The sequence below is a fragment of the Marmota monax genome, unplaced genomic scaffold (assembly GCF_021218885.2).
Source record: "Marmota monax isolate L192 unplaced genomic scaffold, Marmota_monax_Labrador192_F-V1.1 WCK01_AAM20220418_F8-fsc00218, whole genome shotgun sequence".
Taxonomy (NCBI): domain Eukaryota; kingdom Metazoa; phylum Chordata; class Mammalia; order Rodentia; family Sciuridae; genus Marmota; species Marmota monax.
This window is the reverse complement of record NW_026694764.1, coordinates 375,530-396,275: the sequence shown is the minus strand read 5'-3', so window position 1 is coordinate 396,275 and position 20,746 is coordinate 375,530. Positions and strand designations below refer to the sequence as shown.

The following is a 20,746-nucleotide window of genomic DNA, read 5'->3' as shown; positions in this document are numbered from 1 at the left end:
AAAACTACAGCTACATAAAATATATGGATGGGCCTTATAAATATAATATTATGCTAAGAAGCCAGACATGAAAGAACACATAGTGTATGGTTTCATTTTAAATAGAGTATTGAAGAGACCAAACCAGTTTCTGGAGGTTGGAAGACAGAATTAGCCTTGTTGTTGAGGAGTAGTACCTGGTGAGAGGCATGTGTGGGATTCTGGTAATAGTGATCTGTGTTTTTTGTTAGTTTGTTTTATGAGATGGGGTTTTGCTATTTTAATCATGTTGACCTGAAACTCCTAGCCTTAGCCTCAAGATCCTCCTGCCTTAACCTCCTGAGTCATTCCAATGACAGGTATGTACTTTAACTGTTTTTTGATCTGGGTAGTTGTGGTGAGCCGCTTCTGCCGTTTCTGCAGATTATGGTCGCCATTACAAGATGACGCTGGCTCCGCTGTGGTCTGTGACAAACAACTCCTTATCTGGGAGAGTTGGCACATGATTTTTCACCACCCTGTACATCACCCTGTGAGAAAGCTCCACGCGGCAGCTTTGCATTGGGGCTTGGGATGCTTTATTAAGGCTGGGAGGGGCATCCGAGAGAGAGAAGAAGAAATATCCAGGGCCTGAATAAACTGTTGAAAGAAGATTCCCGAGTTGCGTCTTCCTTGCGGGCAAGGGGTAGCGACAAGTGGTGCCGAAACCCGGGAACCAGAACTTTCAGCAGTCAGGGGTGGTGCACCGGTTAGTCCCAGGTAAGTGGGATCCGCGACCAAAGCGGGGTTAGTCCCAATAAGTGGGATCCGCGACCAAAGCGGGGCAGCTCCTCTGTAAAGAAAGAGAGAGCCTTACATTTTATTGCAGCTGCACTGTGTACTTTCGCTTTTGTTTTCTGTGTTTCTTTTGTTGTGTCATTTTGCTTTTGTTTTTTGTGCTTCTTTTGTTGTTGTGATGACAGGGACGCTCCCCTGTAAAAGGAAGAGAGCGGGGAATTCATAGAACGGAACGCTCCCCTGTAAAAGGAAGAGAGCGGGGACTTTTGTACTTTCACTTTCTTTATAGCTCTAAAAACATTATGGACGTTGCTTCTTCAAGCCCAATTTTGTTGGCCCTAGATGGGTTGTTACATTCAAAAGGACTTAAGATAAAGCAGAGTACTTTGCAGATGTTTTTAAGAGAAGCTGATATAGCGGCTCCTTGGTTTGCTTTTTCAGGGAGTCTTACGGTTCCCAGCTGGGACAAATTAGGGAAAGATCTAGATTTCGCTCGTGAGCAAGGCACCTTAGAGGGTGGCGTTATACCACTTTGGAAGTTAGTTAGAGGATGTATAACAGATGGTAAATGCCAGGAAGCTGTAAGTGAGGGTCAAGCTATTCTTGAGCAGCTGCATGAGGAAAAATCTGAAGGATCATGTAGTGAAGTGGCAGAGAGTATTAAAAGTAACAGTAGTGAGAAGGCAAAAGAGCCTGAAGATAAAAATAGGAGAAGGCTCTACCCAGACTTGACCGAATTAAAAACGCCTGAGAACACAAGCGACTCAGAGAGTTCTGAGGACCTTGATATATTGTTACAACAACTACATAAGATAAAAATGAAAAAGAAGAAAAAGGAGACACAGGGCACGCAGGCCTACTGTAAGAAGGGGAAGGGAGTTAACATTGGTCAACAAAACTCTGAGGAGGAGGAGGTAGAATATCTAGAAGAAGATATGGTGCCGATTGCCCCACCTCCGTATGTGGGGGGAGCCAAGGTTCCGGGAGATCTTTTCATGCACAAGTTTGGAGGACAGTTAATACAGATATGGGACTTGCATACCCTGTATTTCAGGACAATAACAGGGGAAGATATCATGAGCCTTTAGACTTTAAGATAATTAAAACCTTGGCAGAATCTGTCCGCACTTATGGCATAGATGCCGCTTTCACTCTCACTCAGGTGGAGGGACTTACTAGATTTTGCATGACTCCCTCAGATTGGGCTAGTCTAGTCCGTGCTTGTGTTTCCCCAGGGAAATATTAGGAGTCCAAAGTTGGCTGTTTAATGTTTCTGGCAGTACCCAAGACTCGGAGCGAGGTAGGAGGCTTAAAATTTCTGCAAATAATTCACAATTGTTTAATGCTACATTACCCTCCGCAGCAGTCTGTCTCCAATCTCCGTTCCTGTTTCTTTTGGCTAATGTTACATTACAGGGGATGCTTAATTGTTCTAATATTACCTGTTATTTGTCTGAGTGTTGGAATGGCTCCTGGACTACGGCAGTGGTTATGAAAATTCCAACCTTTGTCCCGATCCCGGTTACTGCAGATCCAGAGTCATTTCCTATTGTTGAACTACTTAGAGCCTGTAGAGATTTTGGAATTACGGCAGCTATAGTGACAGCTGTGGCGGTATCTGCTGCTGCAGCAGTTATAGCTGGAGTAGCCCTGGCCAGCCAGGTACAAACTGCTGCCACTATCAATCAGGTTATTCAACAAACATCCACCATACTTGAATCTCAAAGTAGAATTAATCAACACATTTTATCTGGGATTCTGGCTGCTAATCAAGGGATAGATCACTTCAAGCTCAAGTTGAGGAATTGTCTGACCTAGTACATTTGGGTTTTATTGATCAACGTGCACATTTATGTATAACCTCTGTCAGATTTAATGATTCCAGAAATGCCTCCCGCATCATCGGAGAGTATCTATCCGGAACCTGGTCCATGGCAGCGGAAGACATGATCCAGTCTCAACTAACCCAGATAGCTGTCTTGAACAGTACTCGTGTTGATCCTGTGACTTTGGGTCAATTCACCGATTGGATATCTTCTGCTTTTTCCTTCTTCAAAGAGTGGGTGGGAGTAGGCATTTTTGGTGCAATGTGTTGCTTCGGTGTTGTACTTTGTGGCTTCTCTGTCGCCTTAAAACTCGCCATGCACAAGAAAAGGCTATGATCATACAAGCTCTTGCAGCTTTAGAAAATGGCAACTCACCTCAAGTCTGGCTTGCGCATCTTAAACAGTAAACCTTTGTCATGGTCGTTACACCCCAAGTTATTATAACATTGCACTGGGATCGACATGACTTTCCTTGTTATTCTCTTAGTGTTGGAAAGCCCTTGCACTCTGCCGGTCTTACTGCCATTGCACGCAGATGGGTTTCCACACTAGTGCTTTTCTATCGTCTTAAAGTCCGTGCCTTTCTTTCAGGGTGCTGTCAACTTGTTTGTCATTATAAACAGCCACAGTTCAGCCTCAGCTATCCCCCTTCGTCCACCATCATCACGATACAGGATGCGAGGCAAGGCACTGCACTTGAGTGATCCTTGACGTGGACCTCAAGGAGAGCATGTCCTATTGCATGCGGGTTAGACGCGTTCACGCCCCGCCCCACGAAAAAAGGCGTCGGCTGATATGGCTTTAGATCTGGGGAAGGCGCCTCCTTGGGACTGAGTCATACTATGCAGCCACTTCTGCACAGTGGGATAGGACCTCTACTCTCGCCTGTATTGTTTTAAGAAAACAGAAAAGGGGGAACTGTGGTGAGCCGCTTCTGCCGTTTCTGCAGATTATGGTCGCCATTACAAGATGACGCTGGCTCCGCTGTGGTCTGTGACAAACAACTCCTTATCTGGGAGAGTTGGCACATGATTTTTCACCACCCTGTACATCACCCTGTGAGAAAGCTCCACGCGGCAGCTTTGCATTGGGGCTTGGGATGCTTTATTAAGGCTGGGAGGGGCATCCGAGAGAGAGAAGAAGAAATATCCAGGGCCTGAATAAACTGTTGAAAGAAGATTCTCGAGTTGCATCTTCCTTGCGGGCAAGGGGTCGCGACAGGTAGTGGATATGTGGGTATGTCCACTTTGTAAAAATTCAATGAGCTGGGGCTAGGGATACAGCTCAATAATAGGGCATGTGTTGAGCTTCCACAGGGCCCTGAGTTCATACACAGTGAGCATGCATGCACACGCATATATACAACCCAATCCCTAAAATCCCCAAACTTCATGTGCTAGGAGCTCTGTATGATGAATCTATTTGTTTATTTATTTACTTATTTATTCATTGTGGTACTAGGGATTGAACAACCCATGCACTCTGCCCCTGAGCTGTACTGCAGTGTACTCACACACACACACGCACACACACATGCACACACACATATATATACACACACACACATTTGTATGTATTCTAATTTTACTAGGTTGGCCTCAATAAAATTTATAATTATCTCTCCCCCCACTGTTTTTCTTCTGGAACTGACAATTGTACCTTAAGGCACTCTCCACTGAGGCATATTCCAGTCCTTTCAATTTTTTCTTGCCCATTCTGGTCTCAAAATTGTGATCCTCCTGCCTCAAACTCCTGAGTTGCTAGGATTATAGGCATGTGCCTCTGCACCTTGCATTATCTTCCTTTTGAAGTAACTGGGATTGAAGACATGTGTTACTATGCATAGTGCTCTTTCTGTCTCTCAGGCATGTGCTAATATGCATAGCTTGTGCTCTCTCTCTGTCTCTGACTCTGTCTCTCTCTCTCTCCCCCACTATGCAGTAGTAGTAGGGATCAAACCCGGGTGTCACACATGCTAGGTAAGTATCTGACCTATACCTTCAGTCCTAATTATTTTATTATTGATGGTACCTACTCCTGTCTGAAATCATCTTATGGATTACTTCATTCATTCGGTGACTATTAACCAGGTTCCTGTTAGGTGAAGGCACTGGTCTAGGTATCAGGCACACAGCAACCAACATAACAGGCAGTACTTGCTCTCATGGGGTTTCTAGTTTTGATTCCTCATACCGTTGGCCCCCTAAAAGGTACACAGTTTTCCAGGAGAGCAGGAACCTTGTCTGTGTCTCCGTGGCATAATATGGTACTTCCTGAGAGTGACTCAAGTTATAAGAGGGGGAGGAAGATATCTGTGAGTTAGAATAATGGAAGCATAGTGTTGAAGATGGCCTCTAAAGAAGGCTAGTTGGATTGGCTGGAGGAGTGTGAGGTAGTTTAGGTTGGAGAACGAACATGATGTGACAATGGGCAAGTGTGTAGTCCTGGAGGAGTGTGACATCTCAGAGATAATAGAAGTCAGAGAGATGGAGTAAAGTCCAACAGCCATGATGCAAGAGATGGGGAGTAGAAGAGACCTCAGAAGGTAAGAGGGAGTTCCTAGGTAAAGGAGAGGTATCCCACTTAGCTAATGGGAGGCAGGTGACCAGAAAATGGGACAAAGTGAGACCCCTTCTAGAGAATGTTATCAGTCAGCTGTCCAAAAAGAGGGGATCTGTGATGAGTAGATGACTCAACTTTACCCCACAAAAATATTACACTAGGTTGACCATCCAAAATTTCTCCTAAATGGGGAAAGATTTTGAGTAGGAGACCCAAGAAATCTGTGACCCCTCTTCTTCCACTTCTCCTAGTAGATCCTCATCTCCAGGAAGCCTTGGGGGCAACTTCTCTGCCTGACTGACCTGCTTCTGAGTTTGTCCTTAGCACCCAGCACAGAGTGGGCATCCAGAATGTGGGCTGAGAGTCAGAGGATGAGGAGGAGGGAGGGGCAACACTGAGCTGAGAGGTGGAGTGACTGATGGGTGACATAACTGCCTGGTTCCAGACGTTTTTTCTGCATCCCTCAATGCCTCTTATCCTGCCCTGATAACCTTCCTTCTGCTTGGACCTTTGTAATGAGGGGTCCTCAACATCTGCTCAGCTGCAAGGGCAAGGGAGGGTCAGGTAGGACATGTTTGACACAGAAGTGAAGCTCTTTAGAGACTTGAGCCTCCCGTCCCTGTATTCCCCTTCCCTTAGACATTCATTTCAGGTTGTTGGGGGGCTCCTCCAGGGCTATCTACAGAGTGTTGAGTGTATGGGGGAGGATTGGCACATTCCTTGTCCCCACCAAGCACTGGCCACCCCTCTGGAGCTCCGTACTTTTCCCTCTCCCTTCCCTTCTCATTCAGAACCCGTTATGGTTGTGCCCACACCCCTGGTCACTGGCCTATGCTCTAGACTCCTCACCATCAATCCCCCGCCGATGATGCCGGGCATGAGCAAGACATGCGTGCTGAGTTGGTCAGTGCTCCAGGTCTTCCCATCAGGTACCAGTAGGAGGGAATTGGCCACAATGCAGACCAGGGAAAGAGTAATTAGGAAGAGTCCCACACAGCAGGGAAACTTCTGTAGTGTCATGGTGAGACAGTGAATGAAAGTGAGCCCGAGGTTTCTGGATCCAGAGAAAAACAGGCTGGAGCATGAGTAAAGTTCAGGAAAAAGATGTGGTGGAAACTGGCAGCCTCTGAAGGATAAGGGAGAGAAGCCTTTATCACCAGCTGCAGCTTGTGAGGAGTAGGGGTGGATGTGCTGATGGAGCAGTTGCTGGAGTTAGTCACACACTGGAAGTTGCCTGGTGTCCATGTCTTCTTTTTCTGCACCCATGTGCTCACAGTCTTTGATTCTTTACCTGTTTGAACATATCTCCAAGCCATCTCATGTCTCTAAGTCACAATTGCCTCATCTTTATAAAGGATAGGGTGGTACTACTTGCCTCCTGAGCTGGTTGTAAAGATTCCTTAGGACAAGGGGAATATTTGGTAAACTAGGCAGTTCAAAAATTATGTACAGTGACCTCATCATTTTTCTTTGTCACATTGAGAGATTTCCTCCCAGAATGAAATAAAAAAGATAATAGTAGGGTTCAGTTGTCAGTTTATTTTGTGTGTGTGTCTCTCTGTGTGTGTGTGTATGTGTGTGTATTTTAACTGGGTATTAAATCCAGGGGCACTTAACCAATGAACACTTCCAGCCCTTTTTGGTACTTTATTTAAGACTGGGTCTTACTAAATTAATTAGGGCATCACTAAGTTGCTGAAGCTGTCTTTAAACTCATGAACCTCCTGCCTCATTCTCCCAAGGTCTGGGATTACAGGCATGTGCCACCATGCCTGACTTCATTTTATATTCTTAATATTTGTTTATTGATCCTCTCTCCTTTAGAGATTACTACCTGTTTTTCAGAGTAGACTTGAGACTGAGGCCTGATTTATTAGAACATAGTGTCATCTGGCCTCAAACTTTGACTCAGTGATAACTGTACAATGCATGAAGAATCAATTTTTAAGTTTATTTATGTGTGTTCTTGTTTTTCTTCACCATTTGGAGGTCAAAGAAATTCTGTTTTTTTTTGTACCAGGGATTGAACTCAGGGGCACTCAACTGCTGAGGCACATCTCAAGCCACCCCATCCCCCATTTTCTTTAAAATAATTTTTAGTCATAAATGGATCTTTTAATTTAATCAATTAATTTATTTAGATGAGGTGCTGAGGATAAACCCAGGGCCTCACACATGCCCTGCAAGTGCTCTACCACTGAGCCACAACTCCAGCCCCTCCCCAGCCCTATTTTGTATTTTATTTAGAGACAGGGTCTCACTGAATTCCTTAGCCCCTGCTAAATTGCTGACACTTGCTTTGAACTCATGAATCTGTCTTCACATCTGGAGCTACTGGGAATACAGTCAAAATTCTGTTTTTGTTGAGTGATGAGGTTGCTGGTGGCCTGTTTCACCTTGAGGCAGGGCCTGCCTGTTTGAGCAGGAATCAATCCAGAGGAAAGAACCATTGGGAGAGAGAGTGAGGTGTTATGACATCATTTGTATCTGCAGATCCAGTCATACCTGAAGCCTGATCACGTCTTGGAACCTTTCCTTCCTTCCTTCCTTCCTTCCTTCCTTCCTTCCTTCCTTCCTTCCTTCCTTCCTTCCTTCTTTCCTTCCTTCCTTCCTTCCTTCCTTCCTTCCTTCCTTCCTTCCTTTCTCCCTCCCTTTTCTTTTTTGTACCAGGGATTGAATCCAGGGGAGCTTAACCACAGCCATGTCCCTAGGCCTTTTTGTGTTTTTATTTAGAGACATGGACTCACTGAGTTGCTTAGGTCTAAGTTACTGATGTTGTCTCTGAACTCAAGGTCCTCTTTCTTCAGTATCCTGAGCCACTGGGATTACAGGTGTGGGCAACAAGCCTGGCCGTCCTCGGTACCTTTTCTTTTCCCCTTTAAATGTTTTATTTGTTCATTTTAGTTACACATGACAGTAGAATATATTTAGACATATCATATGTATGTGGAGTTTGACCTCCATTTTAGTGGTTGTCCATGACGTGGAGTTACACTGGTCATGTATTCTATATATGAACCATGGAACCTTTGGTGGTGTGAATTGGTTTGAGTTGTGTTTCTGGCAGCAAGAATGTAAAGAGTAGATTTTGATACAGAGAGTAATGCTTTAAACCCTGGCTTCATGAGGGCCTGTGGTAGAGATATGGGGATTCACAGTTTAGGACCAAGACCCAGCTTAGTCTCAGGCACAAATAGGAGTGTGCAGCCCCCTGCAGAATTAGCCCCCATACTTGTAGGTTATGGTAGTGCCCATGGAAGAGACGAGGGTAGCAGTAAGTTCCTCGGGACTTCACAGGGCATGCAAAGAAAAGTGGTATCGCATGGAAAGTGGGGGCCACGTGGGGACCTCTGATATGGCTTTTCCCCAAGTCCCACTCAAAACACTAGAGAGACTTGGATAATGGAGCAAACTTACCACTAAAACTGAGTACCAGGATCTGAGAGGAGTCCTTGCTGTTTATAAGAAGGAGAAGCTGGATGGAAAAAAAAGCTATGAAGAATTGACCTCTAGAAAGAGAGGACACCTGAAAAAAGAAAATGCTTTGAACTTTCCCCAACAGGTTTCCTCTGACGCATAGGCAATAACTGTGGTAAATGATATTTGGTTTTGCTTCTGGTGACTTGTTGAATATTTTAAAAATATTTCCCTGCTCTTTCCAATATCTTCTGTTCTTTTTCTTTAAAGTTTTTACAGTTTCCTGTGTTTTAGAAGGCCTATTTAAAATCTGAATAGCAGTTATTTTTTATTTATTATTATTATCATTGTGTGTGTGTGTGTGTGTGTGTGTGTGTGTGTATGTTTGTTTGTGTGTATTTGTTTGAGGTCCTGGGCGTTGAACCCAGGGCTAGATAAGTGCTCTACTAGTGAACTATATCCCCAGCCCTAGTGGTTATTTTAAATATTGCAAACTGTCCCTCAACTTGTGTGTCCATGAGAAACCTCAGACTCTCATTCCACAGCCTCCTTTGAGGGATTCTATCCAGATGTTTCACCATGCCTAGAGCCATATGACCTTGTGGTCTCTAGTAAAAATGGAACTGTTAATTTGAAGTCCTCCAACCTCCCTGTATCTATGTCCTTTGCTAAGCAATTGAATTGTTCCCCTGCCCACTGTCCACTCAGGAAGAGGTAGAATACACCTCATACCATATGCCCATAACGTAAAGTGAGCACACTCAACAAGATACTGGTTCTGAGCCTAGGCCTTAAGAGGTGTTGTGTGTTGCCACTTGCCATTATCATGGCCATGAGAGGAACATGCCTGCATTAACCCACTTATTTAAAAAAGGTGCAAGATACAAGGAAAATGTCCTGTTGGATCTCAGCATAGATCAGCCCACCTTCAGCCAATCCATGTACAGTTAAGTAAAATAAATGCTTATGTTGGTATTCTACTAAGACCATGTGGGAGTTTTCCTTACACAGCAATAGCTGCCCAGCACAAACCCTATTATGCAGGCCACAGCTGACTGAGTGACAAACTAGTAGCTGATTCACAGGCAGTGAAGCATGTAGCCAGAGACTTAGGAGATTTCTGATTTTTGTTGTACCCTTTATACCTACTATTACCCTGTCCTGAAAACCTCCCACACAACCAGCTGGTCCTTCTGCTTAAACCCTTGTAGTGAGGGGTCTCTAACATCTGCTCATCTGGGGAGGCAGGGAGGGTCAGGTAGGATATGCTTTGACCTAGAAGGGAAGCTCTTTAGAGACATGCCCTTCCCTACTTTCCCCTTCCCATGAGATACTCAGGTTAGATTCTTGGGGGCTCCAGGGCTGTCTACAGAGTGCTGATTGTTTACAGGGAGGATCGGGCACATTACAGGTTCCCACCAAATACATGCCACCCCCTCTGGAGTGCCATCTTTTTTTCTTGTCTCTCTCTTTCCATTCAGAACTCCTTACAGTAGTGCCCAGGCTTCTGGCCACAAGCCTGTGCTCTAGTCTTGTTACCATCAATCCTCATACAATGAAGCCAGGCATGAACAACACATGAATGCTGAGTGAGTCCCTGTTTCAAGTCTTCCCATCAGGCACCAGTAGGAGGGCATTGGCCTCAATGCAGACTAGGCAAAGAGGTATAAGGAAGAGCCCCCCACAGTGGGCACACTTCCTCAGGCACATGGTGGGCAATAAGTGAAGGTGAGCCAGAGGTTACTGGGTCCAAAGGAAAATAGGCTGGAACATGAGTAAAGGTCAGAGAAAAGATGTGGTAGGAAAATGGCAGTATCAGAATATTAAGGGAGAAAGGCCCTTATCACCAGCTGCAGCTGGTGAGGGAAAGGTGAGGAGGTGATGATGGAGCAGTTGGGGGAGCTAGTCACACACTGGAAGTTACCTGACATCAGTGTCTTCTTTTTCTGCACACCCAACTGTCTGGCCTCCTTCTTTGAGTCCTTTCCTGATTGAAGATTTAACCAAGCCATTTCATGTTTTTACATCTCAATTACCTCATCTCTATAAATGTTAGAGTGATACCACTTGCTTCCTGAGCTAGTGGTAAGGCTTCCTTAGGTCAATGGGAGTATCTTGTAAACTAGGCAGCCCAAGGAGATGTACAGTGGCCTCATCATTTCTGACTGTCACAAAGAGAAAGTTCCTTACAGAAATAAATGAAAAAGATGAGAGCAGGCTTCAGGTGTCTCTTTATGTCATATTCTTCATTGTTGTTTATTTTTCCCTTCTCCTTTTGAGACTACTACCTGTTTTCCAGGGTGGACTGGAGACTGAGAGTGTTACTGAGAGTGTTAGTGTTACTGGAAACAGACTGATTGAGAAGCAGCAAGCAGCACTCAGAGAGAAGAACTCCAAACTTATTTTATGGCAGCGGGCCCAGAGGAAAACAAAACTCCTAATTCTGATCCATGATCCACAGTTTCTCACAACATTTATAGGTTATTTGGCATCATCTAAACCCATCCTATCATTGGGGCTTTTTTTTATTATTAAAAATCCCCAATCTATGGGGATAAAGTCCTTGTGCAGGGTCTCTAACATAAAGCATGGTTACAGAAACAGATTAGAAGGAATGGCTGTTTTCGCAGGCATCTGTTATATTTCAAGAGGGAGTAGTCAGTCTCCCATGGAAGTTATTTACAATCCAAAAATTAGGGATCCATGGTCAATTAGGCTTCCTGAAGAAAGACTGAAAGAGGGAGGAGAAATGACCCTCATCCCAGGCATTGTTTTCTATTCTTTTCTTTTTAGGTGTACATGGGATTAAACTCAGGGGCACTCAATCACTGAGCCACATCTCAAGCCCTTTTTTGCATTTTGCTTAAAGACAGGGTCTCACTGAGTTGCCTGGTGTCTCCCTGTTGCTGAGGCTGGCTTTGAACTTGTGATCCTCCTGCCTCTGCATCCCAAGCCACTGGGATTATAGGCATTCTCTACTGCATCCTGTACCCTTGGAACCATTTTTAGAAATAAATTATTTTTACATGGAGAAGTGAAGTAAATGTTTACATTTGTATACCAGTAAGACTGTGTGGGAGGTTTCCTTACACAGTAATATGTACCTAGCACAGACCTATCATGTAGGCCACATCTGACTGAGTCACAAACAAGTAGCTGATCCACAGCCAGGCAAGCACTTAGCCAGAGAACTGTGAGATTGCTGGAGGTGACAGCCCTGCTGAACAGAGGTACCCTGTCTGCATGATCACTCAGCAACTATCTGGATCTTCATTCATGAGAAATTTGTCTGTGAGACATCCTGAGAGAGACATTAGAGAAGAGGGAGTCCCCAAACTGAGAAATGTATGAAGAAGGCAATGAGAAAAAAACCCATGAGGCAAGATAAACCATAAATGATCAGAAGGTGCAGCAAGAGTATTGCATAGAGAGGTGCCATTTGGGAAGAGTGCAGGAGGAAGGAGCATGTGGACTGGGATTCAGAGACGGAGAATCTGAGTCTTGGGGTGGGTGGTGGAGATGAAAATGATGAGAGGTAGAGCAGGGTCACCAGAAGTCATGTTGAACTATGAGAGCAACTGTCCTGTCCTGAATAATGGGCCTTCTCAATGTATACCTGAAGATGGTGAAAAACCAGCCTCTACCTCAGAGCAAAGCCTGTCCAAGGAAGGGACATCACTTTTGTCCTTGGAAAAACCCACAGAGCACTCCTAGGTGTGGTGAGCCACTTCTGCCGTTTCTGCAGATTATGGTCGCCATTACAAGATGACGCTGGCTCCGCTGTGGTCTGTGACAAACAACTTCTTATCTGGGAAAGTTGGCACATGATTTTTCACCACCCTGTGAGAAAGCTCCACGCGGCAGCTTTGCATTGGGGCTTGGGATGCTTTATTAAGGCTGGGAGGGGCATCCGAGGGAGAAGAAGAACTCTCCAGGGCCTGAATAAACTGTTGAAAGAAGATTCCCGAGTTGCGTCTTCCTTGCGGGCAAGGGGTCGCGACAAGTGGTGCCGAAACCCGGGAACCAGAACTTTCAACAGTCAGGGGTGGTGCACCGGTTAGTCCCAGGTAAGTGGGATCCGCAATCAAAGCGGGGTTAGTCCCAGGTAAGTGGGATCTGCGATCAAAGCGGGGTTAGTCCCTAGTAAGTGGGATCCGCGACCAAAGCGGGACAGCTCCTCTGTAATGAAAGAGAGAGCCTTACATTTTATTGCAGCTGCACTGTGTACTTTCGCTCCTACTTTCGCTTTCTTTCTTTTGTGCTTCCTTTGTTGTTGTGTCATGGGTGCCGCATCTTCAAGTCCACTTCTCCTGGCCCTAGATGGCCTGTTACGTTCCAAGGGACTGGAAGTGAAACATAGTACTTTACAGAGATTTTTACAGAAGATAGATATCGCTGCACCGTGGTTTGCATTTTCGGGCAGCCTTACTGTGCCTAGTTGGGATAAATTAGGCAAAGATCTTGACTTTGCTTCTGAGCAGGGCATATTAGAGGGTGGGGTGATCCCCCTTTGGAAAATGGTCCGTGGTTGCCTTACAGATGACAGATGTCAGGAAGCACTTACTAAAGGACAGGAGGTTTTAGAGCGATTGCATGAGGAAAAATCGGAGACCGCAGAAAGTGAAGTGACTCGGGAGGATGGGAGTGTGCGGAGCATGAGACGGGGGAGGAAACAGTTGTATCCAGATCTCAGTACCCTGCGTACACCCCCATGCGAAAGTGGGTCAGAGGAGGAGGAGGATGAGGAGGAAGAGCTCGGGAGGCTGTCTCGTCAGCTAGGGAGTTTAGCTATAGGAGAAGGGAACAAAGATAAACAAGGGCTCAAGAAAAGCGATCCCCTGGATCCACCGCCGTATGGCGGGGGCATTTCGGGAAGAGCTTTCCATGCCCAAACATGGAGGGCTGTTCACGCTGAGATGGGTCTTGCTTATCCAGTTTTTCAGGATGACAACAGGGGAAGAGTCCATGAACCCTTAGATTTTAAAATTGTGAAGACCCTGGCGGAGTCTGTACGCACTTATGGGGTGGATGCCGCCTTCACGCTGACTCAGGTGGAAAATCTGTCTAGATACTGTATGACTCCCTCTGATTGGGCTAGCCTTGTTCGGGCTTGCATTTCCCCAGGTAAATATTTGGACTGGAGAGCATTCGTGCTAGAGGGCGCAATAGAGCAGGCCGCCCAAAACCATGCAGCGGGACACCCCCATTGGGACAAGGATATGCTCTTGGGACAGGGTAGATTTGCAAATCAACAGACAGGATTTCCTCTTGAGGCATATGATCAAATTAACGACATTTGCATTCGGGCATGGAAGTCGCTTCCAAATAGAGGAGAGGTGTCTGGCAATTTGACCAAGATTCTACAAGGCCCTACAGAACCCTTTTCAGATTTTGTAGCAAGGATGGTGGATGCCGCTGGAAAGATTTTTGGGGATCCTGATAGAGCCATGCCCCTTATCAAGCAATTGGTCTTTGAGCAATGCACCAAGGAATGTAAAGCGGCAATCACTCCTTATAAAAATAAGGGCATAGAAGCATGGATGAAAGTGTGTAGAGAGATTGGAGGACCTTTAACTAATGCAGGTCTTGCAGCTGCTGTCCTTCGGGTGGCAAAAGGGGGCAATCCTGGTGCCGGAACATGCTTCCATTGTGGTCAGCCCGGTCATTTCAGACGTGAATGTCCTAAAAAAGATAATTTTACTGGACCCCCTCATGGCGGCCCTTCCAATGGCTTTCGTCAACCAGGGCTGTGTCCAAAATGTAAAAAAGGGAAGCATTGGGCAAAAGAGTGTAGATCAGTGAGGGACATCCATGGACAGCCTATTTCAGCTGGGCCAAAAAACGGCCGAAGGGGCCCCCGACCCCAGGGCCCACAAATATATGGGGCAATGGAGAATGTCACACCCAAACCCGAGACATGGCCATCTCTACGCCATCCCATGAGACGCGGAGAGCCACTAAAGGTGCCGCGGGATTGGACCTCTGTTCCACCTCCAGACTCGTATTAACACCTAAGATGGGAGTCCAATTGGTGGAAACTGAGTTCCAAGGGCCTTTACCGCCTGGCACTGTAGGTTTGCTAATTGGACGTGCATCCTCTAGTTTACAAGGTCTTCATGTCTTTCCTGGAGTCATTAGCCCTGATACTGTAGGGGCAATAAAAGTTATGGTGGAAGCTCCAAGGGGCATTGTGTCTATTTCCCCAGGAGACCGGATTGCCCAATTGCTACTTCTACCCAGTCTGCATACCCGCTTTCCTGCTGATTCCTTTTCAAGGACAAGTGATGAGATTGGAGTTACTGGAGGGAATTCTGTTTATTTGTCCTTAGATATGAATGACCGTCCTACTTTAAACTTAACCATAGAAGGCAAATCAATTTTGGGATTGCTCGATACTGGAGCAGATCGTAGTATAATTGCACAAAAGGACTGGTCAAAGGGGTGGCCGGTGCAGCTCTCAGATCAATCACTGAGAGGTTTGGGATATGCCCAAGCCCCTCAAATCAGCTGTAGACATCTATCTTGGAAGGACCCAGAAGGACACAATGGCACTTTTCAGCCTTATGTACTTGATTTACCTATCTCTTTATGGGGTCGTGATCTGATGAAAGACATGGGGTTCACTCTTAGTAATGACTATTCCCCAGTGTCTCAACAGATTATGCAAAATATGGGGTATAGGCCAGGTCTAGGACTAGGAAAACATCTACAGGGGCATAGGCATCCTGTGCAAGGTCATCAAAAGCTTAACAGATTTGGTCTGGGTTTTTCCTAGGGGCCACTGGGGCTCAAATATCCATAACATGGCTCACCGAGGAGCCTGTTTGGGTGCCTCAGTGGCCTCTTCCCTCAGTTAAATTGGCAGCAGCCCATAATTTAATCAAAGAACAACTGGACTTGGGTCACATCCAACCTTCTACTTCTCCATGGAATACTCCCATATTTGTTATTAGGAAAAAATCAGGAAAGTGGTGCCTACTGCATGATTTACGAGCAGTTAATGCTCAAATGCAACTTATGGGGCCCATTCAAAGAGGGCTGCCTCTGCTCTCCTCTATTCCTCAGGGCTGGCATATTATTGCTATTGACATTAAAGACTGTTTCTTTTCTATTCCTTTGCATCCTAAAGACTCACAACGTTTTGCTTTCACCCTTCCCTTGTGTAACCACGAGGAGCCAGATCTTAGGTTTGAGTGGGTAGTGTTGCCGCAGGGAATGGCTAATAGTCCCACCATGTGCCAGATGTATGTGGGGAAGGCACTCGCACCTCTCAGACATAAGTATTCCTCCATCAAGATCATTCATTATATGGATGATGTGTTATTGGCCGCTAAGTTAGAGCAGACAGTTAATGAGGCCTATAGAGACTTAGTAAAGCTGTTAGCTCAATATGGGCTACATATCGCACCTGAAAAGGTTCAAACGGGGAATTCTATTGAGTATTTGGGAGCAATCATTGGGCATGACAAATTGAAACCGCAAAAAATCACCATAAGAACTCAGGATCTCCAAACTCTGAATGATTTTCAAAAACTGCTGGGAGATATTAATTGGATAAGGGGATATTTACATATTCCTAATGGTGTGCTCCAGCCTTTGTATGCTACCATTAAGGGTGATCCAGATCTTGCTTCTCCTCGTAGCCTCACCAAAGAGGCTAGGGCAGCCCTTATAACAGTAGAAGAAGCTATACAACATGCTACTCTATGCAGGCTCCACAGTGATAAACCTTTCTAGTTATGTGTGCTTGTCACTATGCGGCAGCCTACTGGAGTACTGTGGCAAGATGGGCCTTTACTATGGATCCACCCACATATATCCCCAGGAAAATCTTTAGAATACTATCCTGATGCTGTTGCAGCGTTAGCACTTAAAGGGATCCACCAAAGCATTCAATTTTTCGGACAATCACCTTCTTCTCTTATTATACCCTATACTAAGGCTCAACTTAATGTTTTGTGCGCTACTCTAGACAACTGGGCTATTCTATGTTGCTTGTTTCAAGGGGATATTGATAATCATTACCCTTCCCATCCATTACTCCATTTTGTTAAAGAACATCCCATCATTTTCCCTAAGGTAACTTCACCCAACCCAATTCTGGGGGCTGTTAATATTTTCACTGATGGTTCCAAGTCTGGAATGGGAGCTTATGTAATTAATGATTCTCCCCATGTTCAGCATCAATTTGCTCCTGGTAATCCACAATGGGTTGAACTGCAAATTGTTATTGAGGTTTTTAAACAGTGTTCTTTTCCTTTTAATCTTATCTCGGACTCCATTTATGTGGTACAAGCACTCAAAGTCCTGGAGGCCGTGGGAGCTATTAGTAATGCCCATAATGTATCTGCTTACTTTAATCAGCTTCAACAACTTATCTGTAGCCGCACTGCTCCTTTTTATCCAATGCACATACAGGCTCACACCTCTCTTCCTGGTCCGTTATCACAGGGTAATGCCTGTGCGGACTCAGCCACTAGAGGCCAGTTGATATGCTTGGCTTCCTCCTTAGAGGGGGCTAAATTATTTCACCAGAATTTCCATGTTAATGCTTTAACGCTGCACAGGCGTTTTTCCATTTCAAGAGCGGATGCTCATCAGATAGTATTACAATGTCCCCATTGTGTCACATTTCTTCATCCCCCTACTTATGGGGTGAACCCACGGGGATTGAAGCCATTGGTTGTCTGGCAAATGGATGTGACGCACATACCTGACTTTGGTAACCTCAAGTATGTACATGTTTCTGTTGATACATGCTCTGGAGTTATTCATGCCTCTGCTTTGTCGGGAGAGAAGGCACGTAATGTTATTACTCATTGCCTAGAAGCATGGGCAGCATGGGGTGCTCCTGCATCCCTTAAGACTGATAATGGACCTGCTTATACTGGCAGACAATTTACATCCTTTTGTTCTACCATGGGAGTGCAACTTACTCATGGTCTGCCTTACAATCCTCAAGGACAAGGCATTGTTGAGCGTGCTCATCGCACCTTAAAGGAAACTTTACAAAAACAAAAAGGGGGAATAGGAGCTGAACACACTCCTAAAGAACGCCTGTCCTTAGCTCTCTTTACCATTAATTTTTTGAATTTGGATATTCATGGTCACTCTGTGGCCGATAGACATGTGTCCCCTCAGCCCTCTGTGATTGGCTATGTTAAGTGGAAGGATGTTCTTACGGGCCAATGGAACGGCCCCGACTCCATGCTGACATGGGCACGAGGATCTGTATGTGTTTTTCCCCAGGATCGCACGGAGCCGTTGTGGGTCCCTGAACGTCTGACAAGAAGAGTCTTGACATCAACCGACCAGCAACAAGAGATACCACAGCAACCCTGTGATGAGGATCTTCACTCTGCTACGTGCTCTGGTTCTGGTGCTGGTGCTGATGGCACAGACGACACCAATGCAGTGGTGGGCAGTGGCACGGGCTTGGCCAATGCCGATGCCGGTTCATGGTAGTTCTAGTGTCCTCCCCACTCTTTTCTCTACCTCATGTGAGATGTCTGCTCCCTGTGCCTCTCCTAGAGGGGACGTGGAGAGCATTTTTAATCAATCTCAGGTTAATCTCACAGGAGTTTTTTGTTTCAGCCTTGGAAACGCTAATTGCATCAGCCTTAAGACCAAAAATTTGACTAATTGGGAGGACCCATTGCGGTCCAATCAGGTCTCAGGGAGTATTATTAATGCCGTACTGAGCCAAGTAGTTTCAGGGAAGCAATCAGGTTCAGGGACCCCTGTAAATAGCTCTGCTTTAAACATAACTACCTTGGCTATGATCTCCAAGGTACTAATCCCAGTGCCTCCTTCTTCTAATAGTACTTACAATGCCACTCATTTCAAGGCCTCTCCTTACTGTACCCCTAATCTTGGTTTCCCCCCAACATTTATGCCTTGTCAGGATCATTCTTGGGAGAGACTTCAAGTTGCTAAGGGTTTCTCCTTTTCCCCCTCTCTTAAGAGGTATGTTTATAACTTTAACCATAGTGCCAACTCCTCTACAGGAGTAGGTTGGTCCTGGTTTCAATGGCTGATTTCCAATGAGAAGGGGGCTTCAGCTGATATTTCTGCATTGGCTCAATTGCTGGGAGTCAGAAGCTGGCTGGCTAATGTTTCTGGTACTGTTCGGGAGAGTGAACGAGGTAATAGACTTACATCTGTTTCGTTCAACTCTTTGCTATATAATGCCACATTGCCCCCTGCGATGGTCTGTGTCCAATCCCCATTCTTGCTGCTTTTGGCTAATGACACCTCGTCGGGGATGCTGGATTGTTCTAGTGTTACCTGTCTCTTATCTGAGTGTTGGAATGGTTCTTGGACTGTAGCAGTGGTTATGAAAATTCCAACCTTTGTCCCAATCCCAGTCACTGCAGACCCAGATAAATTCCCCATTGTTGAGCTACTTAGAGTCCGCAGGGATTTTGGAATTACGGCAGCTATAGTGACAGCTGTGGCAGTGTCTGCTGCTGCAGCGGTTACGGCCAGAGTGGCCATGACCAGTCAAGTACAAACTGCTGCCACCATTAATCAAGTTGTTCAACAAACTTCCACCATACTTGAGTCCCAAAATTCAATTAATCAACATATTTTGTCAGGGATTTTAGCTGCCAACCAAAGAATAGATTTACTCCAAGCTCAGGTAGAAGAATTGGCAGACTTGGTGCTTTTGGGTTGTGTTGACCAACGTGCACATTTATGCATAACCTCTGTCAGATTTAATGATTCCAGGAATGCCTCCCGCATCATTGGCGAATATTTGGCCGGAAATTGGTCCATGGCAGCAGAAAACTTGATCCAGTCTCAACTAACTCAGATTGCTGTTTTGAATAGTACCCGTGTTGAACCAGTGACTTTGGGTCAATTCACCGATTGGATATCTTCTGCTTTTTCCTTCTTCAAAGAGTGGGTGGGGGTAGGCATTTTTGGTGCAATGTGTTGCTTCGGTGTTGTACTTTGTTTGTGGCTTCTCTGTCGCCTTAAAACTCGCCATGCACAAGAAAAGGCTATGATCATACAAGCTCTTGCAGCTTTAGAAAATGGCAACTCGCCTCAAGTCTGGCTTGCGCATCTTAAGCAGTAAACCTTTGTCATGGTCGTTACACCCCAAGTTATTATAACATTGCACTGGGATCGACATGACTTTCCTTGTTATTCTCTTAGTGTTGGAAAGCCCTTGCACTCTGCCGGTCTTACTGCCATTGCACGCAGATGGGTTTCCACACCAGTACTTTTCTATCGCCTTGAAGTTCGTGCCTTTCTTTCAGGGTGCTGTCAATTTGTTTGTCATTATAAACAGCCACAGTTCAGCCTCAGCTATCCCCCTTCGTCCACCATCATCACAATACAGGATGCAAGGCAAGGCACTGCACTTGAGTGATCCTTGACGTGGACCTCAAGGAGAGCATGTCCTATTGCATGCGGGTTAGACGCGTCCACGCCCCGCCCCACGAAAAAAGGCGTCGGCTGATATGGCCTCAGATCTGGGGAAGGGCCCTCCTTAGGACTGAGCCATACTATGCAGCCACTTCTGCACAGTGGGATAGGACCTCTACTCTCGCCTGTATTGTTTTAAGAAAACAGAAAGGGGGAACTGTGGTGAGCCGCTTCTGCCGTTTCTGCAGATTATGGTCGCCATTACAAGATGACGCTGGCTCCGCTGTGGTCTGTGACAAACAACTTCTTATCTGGGAAAGTTGGCACATGATTTTTCACCACCCTGTGAGAAAGCTCCACGCGGCAGCTTTGCATTGGGGCTTGGGATGCTTTATTAAGGCTGGGAGGGGCATCCGAGGGAGAGAAGAAGAACTCTCCAGGGCCTGAATAAACTGTTGAAAGAAGATTCCCGAGTTGCGTCTTCCTTGCGGGCAAGGGGTCGCGACACCTAGGCACATTCCCACCCTGCTAAGTTGTTTATCTACAAATAACAGGAGAGATCTACTGCGCCAGGCGTCCCTGACTCAGTCAGGCTAGGTGGGGATCCATAGCAACCCCCTAGCAGCCACCAATCAGCATGAGACAGGGAAATACCTGGGATGCCAGATGACCCCCCCAGTAGTTTATGGTGGTTGATTACATGCTGGGAAACCATGTAGTTCATCAGGAACACCCCTCCTGGCTTAAACCAATCACTTCAAATGAATCCCCCTCTTGTAGTAACCAATCACCCCTACTTGTTCCTGCCA

General features: G+C 45.7%; 1 long non-coding RNA gene across 1 annotated transcript; it reads left to right on the top strand.

Moving 5' to 3' along the window:
* The first annotated feature begins 378 nt into the window (after positions 1–378).
* LOC131423425 (uncharacterized) lies at positions 379–3,761 on the top strand. The gene is made up of 2 exons (XR_009225005.1): positions 379–738; positions 2,627–3,761. It is a non-coding gene; the product is annotated as an uncharacterized LOC131423425 (long non-coding RNA).
* Positions 3,762–20,746: the final 16,985 nt, after the last annotated feature.